Source organism: Sciurus carolinensis, assembly GCF_902686445.1.
Source record: "Sciurus carolinensis chromosome 19 unlocalized genomic scaffold, mSciCar1.2 SUPER_34, whole genome shotgun sequence".
In the NCBI taxonomy this organism is placed as follows: domain Eukaryota; kingdom Metazoa; phylum Chordata; class Mammalia; order Rodentia; family Sciuridae; genus Sciurus; species Sciurus carolinensis.
This window is the reverse complement of record NW_025920112.1, coordinates 2,713,508-2,723,924: the sequence shown is the minus strand read 5'-3', so window position 1 is coordinate 2,723,924 and position 10,417 is coordinate 2,713,508.

Sequence of the window (10,417 nt, the reverse complement as noted above, 5' to 3'; positions counted from 1 at the left end):
CTCAGCCGAGCGGCTCCAGGGCAGCCTCAAATCTGGAAGATTATCAAAAATCACATCACCCTACAACTTTCCTGAAACAACATTCAAGGCTGACAGTCTTTGTTCCCCAACTGGAGATATGGAAACAGAAAAGGCTGCACTGAGATTGAGGGGAAATCAAACACCTGGAAAAAATAGGTATGTGAAAAAAGTTGTATTTATCTTGGTAAGAAGAATCAAAAAGAATGGTCCAACCTGGACAGGACTGTAAGGAAAATATAACAAAATAGAAATGGGCACATATGATATTTTATGATTCAACTATAACCTACCGCCATCCACACAGATAATAACCAGTGGATTTAAAGTTTTTAGTATTCCACAAGCAGCAAAGAGACATTCTCTGATAGCTTCTTCTGTAAATAGAAAACCAGCATAATCAGAAGAAAGTCAAACAACACTGTACCATTCATTTACGGAACTCAGTCCAAGAATCAGAGGTGGTTCTGTCTGTTCGATGAAAACCAGCTGTGATCCCTCTTACACAACTTGGCCCCTGTCTCTCCTCACCCCTGGTTTCTCTGCCTGGGAACTGATGGGATTGCATTCCTTAATGAATGCAGCAGGTCAATCAATTTGGCAAAGAACTGTGTTTTTTATGCTGCGCATGCAGCTTCTTTCACCAAACTCTTGTGTGTGTGTGTGTTTATTGACCTCCATTATAAAATACAATGAAATAAAATGAAACACAGAAGGAATGTTATTCAAAAATCAAAATTAATATTTAAATGTATGGAAAAAAGTTGACTGATGGGTTCTTTCCTCTTTTTCGCTTTGTTTCCAAGAGTGCTGCTATTAAATTTATTGAGAAAAAAATCCATGAAAATGTATATTTCCATTTCATAAATTCCTAACTTGTATTTGATCCAACAAAGATCTGAATATTCAAACCAGACCACCTCGCAAGCCTGGAAATGTGTGTTCCAGGATGCTTTGCCATAGAGGAGTGACCTCAGATCTTCAGGCACTGGCATTCAGGCATTTGGCAACATGATAATAGTCCACTGTCAATTAAATTAATACTGTAGTGAGGTTAAATAACTTCCCATAAGTTCATTAGTGCACATTGGGCCTCCTCTTGGATTTATTGACATGCAATTGTGCAGATTCATTATTTTATGATGATTTGAGAAATTTCATACCTATTATGTTTTTGCCATATATATTTTTGAATTTATATATTTTGCCATACATATTTTTGAATTTATTTTAATTTTTGTTATATTATTACTTTGGTTGCACCTGCTTATGGGCACAGTGGGATGACTCCATGCACATGTATAATAACATATGATAATCCAACAAAGGTCATAGCAATTCCTTCTCCTTAAAATTTTAAAAAATTTAATCAATACATAATTGTGTTTATTCTCAAATGTTTCAAAGAATATTTTTAGTTGTTTCAGAAAACATATTATTTCATAAATTATCCAAATAGCTGGAATATGAATTTAAATACTTCACCTTTGGTGCCCTGTTAAAAAGGGTAGCCTTTCTCTTAGAAAAAATAATAAAACAACAATCCCTACTTGTTTAATTTCACTATACGAGCTACTGTACTTAATATAATTGGATTTATTTGGGGTTTTGGTGTGCTTTGGCTCTCCACTCTATAGTGGACACAGACATGAGTGTGGGTGAGTGTTTCCCTCTCCTGCTTGGATAACTCGTAGGCAGCACCAGGGAGGAGGGCTTTGTTGAGCAGCACGAAGAGCTAGGATCAGCAGAATCCAGAGGTGGGATATCCACAGCACAAACAAGCCACTCCCTTCATGAGCAAGTACCATTAAAAAGCTGAATGGGATAATGCAGATTAAAGCCCACTTTTTAAGTTCAATATGTGGACTTCTCTTAGATTCTGATTTTTGAATGCATGTGTATGATGATCACAGTTTTACCAGATGTCACACTGCATCATTGTGAGAGTTGTTTTAGACTTGCTGAAGGCACAATAACTGTGCACAAGTCCTATGAATTGCTTAGCTATTTGCACTGATGTGCTTACTGATGTAAGAACACTGCATTGATGGGGTTTGCTTTACCATGCCAATTGGCTATGTTAGGGTTTGGATGTGTGGTGTCCTCCAAAAGCTCACATGTGAGACAATGCAGGAAGGTTCAGAGGAGAAATGATTGAGTTGTGAGAATATTAACTAAATCAGTGAATTAATCCCTGATGGGATTAACTGAAGTGGTAATGTGTGGCTGGATTAATTGAAGTGGTAGGGTGTGGCTAGAGGAGGTGGGAATAGGGGTGTGGCTTTGGGGCATATATTTTGAATCTGGAGAGTGGAGACCCTCTCTCTCTGTCTGCTTCCTGATGATGTGAGCTGCTTCTGTCTGTCACGCTCTCCAGCCATGATGTTCAGCCTCACCTGGAGCCCCAAGGAATGGAACCAGCCTTCTATGGACTAAGACCTCTGAAACCGTTTGCCCTCAAGTAAACCTTTCCTCCTCTATAATTGTGCTGGTCAGATCATTTATTTACAGCAGTGAAATAGCTCACTAAAACAGGCTACAAGTAAAATGTAATGACAATGATGGGATTATCCAGGGAAATATCTGCTTCATGGTGATCATTTATAAAGTTTTTGAATTTCGAAGTTTTAGTAACTTTGAAATGTGATATTCCAAAGCTTCTTGTTTGAATCCTGATGCATGGAGATTCATCACTGTTGTAGTCAGCTTTTTTGCTGCCCTAACCAAAAGATCTGACCAGAACAATTTCAGGGGAGGAAAAGTTTATTTGCAGGCTCACAGTTTCAGAGGTCTCAGTTCATAGACAACAGGCTCCATTCCTCAGGGTTTCAGGTGAGGCTTACCATCATGGAAGCAGAGTGTGGCAGAGGGAAGATGCTCATATGATGATCAGGGAGCAAAGAGCGACTCCATTGACCAAATACAAATACATACTGCAAAGCCACACCAATGCCACCTCCCTAGTCACACCCTGCCCACCTTCTGTTACCAGCCAGCTAATCCCTGAAGGGGATCAGTTCACTGATAAGGTTGAGGCTCCCACAACCCCATCATTTCTCTTCTGAACCTTCCTGCATTGTCTCACAGGTGAGCTTTTGGGGACACCTCACATCCAAACCCTAACAACCTTGATGTGCCCTCCCTTTATGTTTTAATTAAGACCATGAAAAGTTTGTGATGAATCAAAGTCTTGTGTCTGGATATTGACACAGAGTAATTGAAGAACAATTAAAATCCTTTTTACATTCTGTATCATCACAGGAAACACAACACATTTATTCACCTCCTTTTAGGTAAGGTCCAGATACTAAAAAGCTCTTTATATAAATATATTAATTTCTTGGTGAATTTATGATTAATAAATATCAATGTAATGATGCATTATTATAAAAATACTTTGTAATTTTTTAAAGTCATTAGTCTTCTGTATTGAAGTCTGCCACACTTGGTGAACATTCTTATGATTTTCCAGTTGAGCCCAATGACATTCAGGTCAGTTATATGAAATGCAGATATCCTTGTGTTTTGCCTGTTTTTCAAAGTGATTCTGTGTTTGACTTTCATTTTGTTTATTGTAGTATGTTTAGCCAGAACTGAGTAAGGAGCATATCACTTGGTTGGTATTCAATGTCCTGATCATAACATGGATAGGAAATATTAATAGTGTACAATTTATGTAGTTTTAAAGTACATTCTCACATACACTTTCATTAGCTCTTCTTTCTTCTTAAACTTTTTACGAGGTTCTTTCAAACACAGTGGTAAAGGCTGCAGAGAATCATGAAAACATTGCATTACTTCACTGAGACTAGAATTCACCGCAGGAACAGGATGCAGAAGACATCTTTCCGGAGACACTTCCAGAATCTTATTTCAAGAGGTATGTTTAAAATTCTTTGAGTATAATGTTGATAAAAAGCTGTAAGAATCTTGGAATCACACTGCATTTGAGGCTTTATTTTGGGCTACAGAGATAAATTCACTACAAATACAGTGAATAATGCATGTATTAAGAGACATTTTCAAATGCATAATTTTTGTAAGTCAGTGTTAACTTTCTTTGAGAGTTTCATACATGGAGCAGTGGAGAACTGGGAATACTCTGTGTTAGGGAGCTGGTCATGGGGAACAGAACTCCACCAGTCTAAGGACTTGAGACACAATGCTCCAGCTTTCAGGAGGTCTGTGAGCCACACAGGTGCTGCAGGGGGAAATGTGTCAGAGCCAGGGAGCACACTTCACAGTGTAGACCACAGGGCGTCCTCTTGACCCCGTGAGTCTGCTGCTCAGTGCAGCTTTACAGTCCTCTCAGAGTCATGTCAGTGGCTGAGGAGTCCCTTACAACCAACAGCAAGAGAAAGCCGGGCAGATCAGTAAAACCCAGCATCTATGTTCAAAGCTCAGTACAGAGCTTGGTTCATTGAGGAACACCATGTACAATGCAACCTTCAAGAAATATTCTGGCACCTGTGTTTTCTGAAGGTCAGTGTGAACTTCTGTCAGAACATTTCACACACAGTGAGGGCAGCTGTGACCTTTATGGAAACACAAGGGATGGTGTGGATGTCTGTCAACCCCTTCCACTGTGCTTTATCCAAATTGGGTTAGCTCCTGAAGTTACTTGTCTTGGGACCTGAAGGTGGCAAAGCAATTAGAAGCGTGTGCCCACTCAGGCACACAGGGATTTCTGGGGTGAAATTCCCACCTGAGATCATTCAAGATGAGGTAATCATCCAGAGAGAATGAAATGCTGGTGTACACACCCTCGGATGTCAGTCCCTGGCTCCGTGTTTGTTCCAGGAGCCAGGGGGGCAGCTGCACATGTAGACACTCTGCTGTCCCTTTGCCTGGACACCCCACTCCTGCCCAGTCCAACTGGAAGTTCACATTCTGTTAGCTTCCTAGCCACTGTGAACCAACCACTCAGCAGCAGACAAGTGAGTAGTCTATAAAATGGGACTTTCTAAATGTGCTGTGTGAAGTTCATTACTGCGCAGCATCCTGGTGCTTAAACTTAGAATCTTCTACTGTTTGCAGATTCTCACAAGCAGGATGGTTCTGTTTCACAGGCAAAGTGTCTTCCTAATTGGCTGCATCTGTAAGGGCTAAATAAATCATTCCAGTTGCATTAGCACAGTGTCAGTGAAAGGACAAATTCAAACTTACTTTTAATATTTTATTCAGGGGAGAGCAAAGATGGAAGACTAGAGGGAGGTTGCATTCAATGTCGCTCTGTAACTCCAGTATCAAGCAGAGGATATCTGTTTCTCGATGAGGCAGTTTTTGCTGCTTATCCATCCCCTGCTGTTTACCCCAGTTGTCTACTGTGATCACCTGCCATCTGCCAGCATATCGATGCCTTTTTTGAGTGCAGATTGCTCACTGTCAGGTACCTATCATCTGCCATTTGCCTGCCTCTTGCCTGTCCATCACCTGCCTTTCACCTACCCATCACCCACTACCCGTGGTTCAGCTCCTGATCATCCAACAGCTGCCAACAGACTGATTGCAGACCACCTGTTGAGCGCCAGATGCCTGCTGTTGCTTGGATGTTCTCTTCCACCATACCTGCAGGTTTGGTTACATGTGGTTGCCGCCATTTTGAGACAACAGCCAGGCCTCGTACGTAGGACCCCTGGCCGGACTGACTGAGCCCCATCTCCAGGATCCCACATCCCAACCAATCACTCCCTGCCTCCAGGGTTCTCAAATCAACTGACTGCTCCCTGCTGCCAGGACCCCCAGACCAACTGACTGCGTCCTATCACCAGGACCCCAGACTGACTGATTGTACATGGCCTCCATGATCCCACAACCACACCGAACAAATGCGACCTCCAGGACCCCTGCCTGACCAACTGCACCCTGCCCCCAGGACCTCCAGCTGACCACGTCCACTCCCCGAGCTACAGCTCCCCATTTGCCAACACATTTGGAAGCCAGAGTGGCCATATTGGATAAACCTGGAGCCATAGCTCTAATCCTTAGGTGGGGCAAATCCCATCCTGAGACACCTGCTGGAGATGTGAAGTTCATTGTTAGGTTCCTCTCATGCATCAGGCTACTGAACACTGGGAGGTTTGAATACTATATGACTGTTACAGTGTAGATTTTCTTTCTTCTCCTTATTGAACACTTTTAAGTTTTTATTTCTTTACTTTTGTTGTTCTCTTTTACTTTGTTTGCCTGTTCCCTCAGAGTCTCCTTCTCCCTTTTTGCATGCTAACATCAAATCTCTTTTGATTACACTCTCACCCTTTCTATTATCTAGAACTTTTATATATTCTTTTCTTATACCATTAACAGCTACATCTTACATCCCTCTGCATCCTCTTTGTCCTCCATTAGAAACTGAGACGTTCTTGAAAATCTGTTTGTTATACTGAATATTTGAACTCATTCTGTTTATTTGACAATTTTCTTATTGTCCTCATAGGGACTATTTGGTCTAGGATTGCATAGTGTCTGAACTGGGCACTGCTAATATTGATCTCCCCTTAAAGAAAAGGTTTGCAAAACCTATAGGGCCACTATAAGCCTATAGGGGGAAATCTGCAATACCCCAGATCTGCACTGCTAGAGGGGAAGATACATGAACAACATGAAAAAACAAGGGAAGAAAATGATCCAAACAAATCTAGATTCTATGTTAACAGAATCCAATGAGAGTATGGTAGAAGAAATGTCAGAAAAGGACCTCAGATTATACATGATTAAGATGATTTGTGAAGCAAAGAATGAGATAAGAGAGCAAATGCAGGCAATGAATGATAATACCAATAAGCAGTTGAAGTAGCAACTGCAAGAGGCAGAAGATCATTTCAACAAAGAGATAGAGATTCTCAAAAAACAACCAAATGGAAATCCTTGAAATGAAGGAAGCAAAAAACCAAATAAAAAACTCAATGGAAAGCATCACCAAAAGACTAGACAACTTGGAAGACAGAACCTCAGACAATGAAGTCAAAATATTTAATCATGAAAATAAAGTTGTCCAAACAGAGAAGATGATAAGAAATCATGAACAGAATCTCCAAGAACTATGGGACATCATGAAAAGACCAAATTTAAGAATTATTGGGATTGAGGAAGGCACAGAGATAAAAACTAAAGGAATAAACAACCTATTCAATGAAATAATATCAGAAAATTTTCCAAACCTGAAGAATGAAATGGAAAATCAAATACAAGATGCTTACAGAACACCAAATGCACAAAATCAGAACAGATCCACACCAAGGCACATTATAATGAAAATGCCTAACATTCAAAATAGAGATAGGATTTTGAAAGCTGCAAGAGAAAAGCATCAGATTACATATAGGGGGAGTCCAATATGGATAGCAGCAGGCTTCTCAACCCAGACTCTAAAAGCTAGAAGGGCCTGGAACAACATATTTCAAGCTCTGAAAGAACATGGATGCCAACCAAGAATCCTATACCCAGCAAAACTAACCTTCAGATTTGAAGTTGAAATAAAATCCTTCCATGATAAACAAAAGTTAAAAGAATTTAGAAAAAGAAAGCCTGCACTACAGAATGTTCTCAACAAAATATTCCATGAGAAGGAAATGAAAAACAACAATGTAGGTCATCAAGGGGAGGAACTACCTTAGAGAAAAACCACTCAAAGGGGAAACTGAGCCAAGTTAAAAATCAAAAGTAAGCCAAATGAGTGGGAATACAAATCATATCTCAATAATAACCCTGAACATTAATGGCCTAAACTCATCAATCAAAAGACATAGACTGGCAGAATGGATTAAAAAGAAAGACCCAACAATATGCTGCCTGCAAGAGACTCATCTCATAGAAAAAGACATCCACAGACTAAAGGTGAAAGGATGGGAAAAAACCTACCACGCACATGGACTCAGTAAAAAAGCACGGGTTTCCATCCTTATATCAGATAAAGTGGACTTCAAGCTAAAGTTACTCAGAAGGAATAAAGAAGGACATTTCATACTGCTTAAGGAAACCACAAATCAGGAAGACATAACAATAGTGAATATTTATTCACCAAACAATGGTGCATCCCTGTACATCAAACAAATCCTTCTCAATTTCAGGAATCACATAGACCACAACACAATAATTCTGGGTGACTTTAACACACCACTGTCGCCACTAGATAGATCTTCCAAACAAAATCCAACCAAAGAAACAGTAGAACTCAATAACACAATCAATAACCTAGACTTAATAGACCTATATAGAATATTCCATCCATCAATGAGCAGATTCACTTTCTTCTCAGCAGTACATGGAAACTGCTCAAAAATAGACCATATATTATACCAGAAAGCAGCCCTTAAGAAATGCAAAAAAATAGAGATACTACCTTGTGTTCTATCAGATCATATTGGACTGAGAGTAGAAATCAATGACAAAATAAAAAACTGAAATTACTCCAACACCTAGAGACTAAATAATATGCTATTGAATGAAACATGGATAACACAAAATATCAGGGAGGAGATAAAAAAATTCTTAGAGGTCAATGAGAATGACGATACAACGTATCAAAATCTCTGGGACACTATGAAAGCGATACTAAGAGGAAAATTCATTGCATGGAGCACATTCCAGAAAAGAATGAAAAGTTAACAACTAAATGACCTAACATTAAAGTTCAAAGCCTTAGAAAAAGAAGAACAGAATAACAGCAAAAGTAGTAGAAGAAAAGAAATAGTTAAAATCAGAGCTGAATTCAATGAAATTGAAACAAAAGAAACAACTGAAAAAATTGACAAAATGAAAAATTGATTTTTTGAAAAAGTAAACAAAATAGACAAACCGTTATCCACACTAACAAAGAGAAGGAGAGAGAAAATTCAAATTCCTAAAATTTGTGATGAAAAAGGAAATATCACAACAGACACTGAGATACATAACATAATGAGAAGTCACTTCAAAAATCAGTATTCCATCAAAATAGAAACTACTGAAGACATTGACAAATTTCTAGAGACATAAGCTCCTCCCAAACTGAACCAGGAGGACACACACAATTTAAAGAGATCAATATCAAGCAATGAAATAGAAGCCATTAAGAACCTACCATGCAAGAATAGCCCAGGACCAGAAGGATTCTCAGCCGAGTTCTACAAGACCTTGAAAGAAGAACTCATTCCAATACTTCTCATAGTATTCCAGGAAATAGAAAAGGAGCGTACCCTACCAAACTCATTCTATGAAGCCTATATCACTCTCATATCCAAACCAGGGAAAGTCACATCAAGGAAAGAAAATTTTAGACCAATATCCTTGATGAATATAGATGCAAAGATTCTTAACAAAATATTGGCAAACCGTATCCAAAAACATATTAAGAAAATTGTGCACCATGATCAAGTGGAATTCATCCCTGGAATGCAAGGATGGTTTAACATCCATAAATCAATAAACATAATCCATCATGTCAATAGACTTAAGGATAAGAATCATACAGTTATTTCAATTGATGCAGAAAAAGTGTTTGACAAAATACAACACCCCTTCATGCTCAAAACACTAAAAAAAAATTAGCGATAGTAGGAACATACCTGAACATTGTAAAGGCTATTTATGCAAAGCCCATGGTCAACATCATTCTTAATGGAGAAAAACTGAAAGCATTCCCTTCAAAAACAGGAACAAGACAGGGATGCACTCTTTCACCACTTCTATTCAACATTGTCCTCGAAACTCTAGCCAGAGCAATTAGACAGAGTAAAGAAATTAAAGTGATACGAATAGGAAAGGAGGAACTTAAGCTGTCACTATTTGCAGATGACATGATTCTATATTTAGAGGATCCAAAAAGCTCCTCCAGAAAACTTCTAGACCTTATCAATGAATTCAGCAAAATAGCAGGTATAAAATCAACACGCATAAATCTAAAGCATTTTTATACGCAAGTGGTGAAACATCTGAAAGGGAAATGAGGAAAACAACTCCATTTGCAAGAGCCTCAAAAAAAAAAAAAGTACTTGGGAATCAATCTAACCAAAGAGGTAAAAGATCTCTACAATGAAAACTACAAAACATTGAAGAAAGAAATTGAGGAAGACCTTAGAAGATGGAAAGATCTCCCATGTTCTTGGATAGGCAGAAATAATATTATCAAAATGGCCATACTACCAAAAGTGCTATACAGATTCAATGCAATTCCAACTAAAATCCCAATGATGTACTTTACAGAAATAGAGCAAGTGATCATGAAATGTATCTGGAAGAATAAGAAACCCAGAATAGCTAAGGCAATTTTGAGCAGGAAGAATGAAACAGGGGTTATCACAATACCAGAAGTTCAACTATACTACAAAGCAATAGCAACAAAAACGGCATGGTATTGGTACCAAAATAGACAGAGAGATCAATGATACAGAATAGAGGACACAGACACAAACCCAAATAA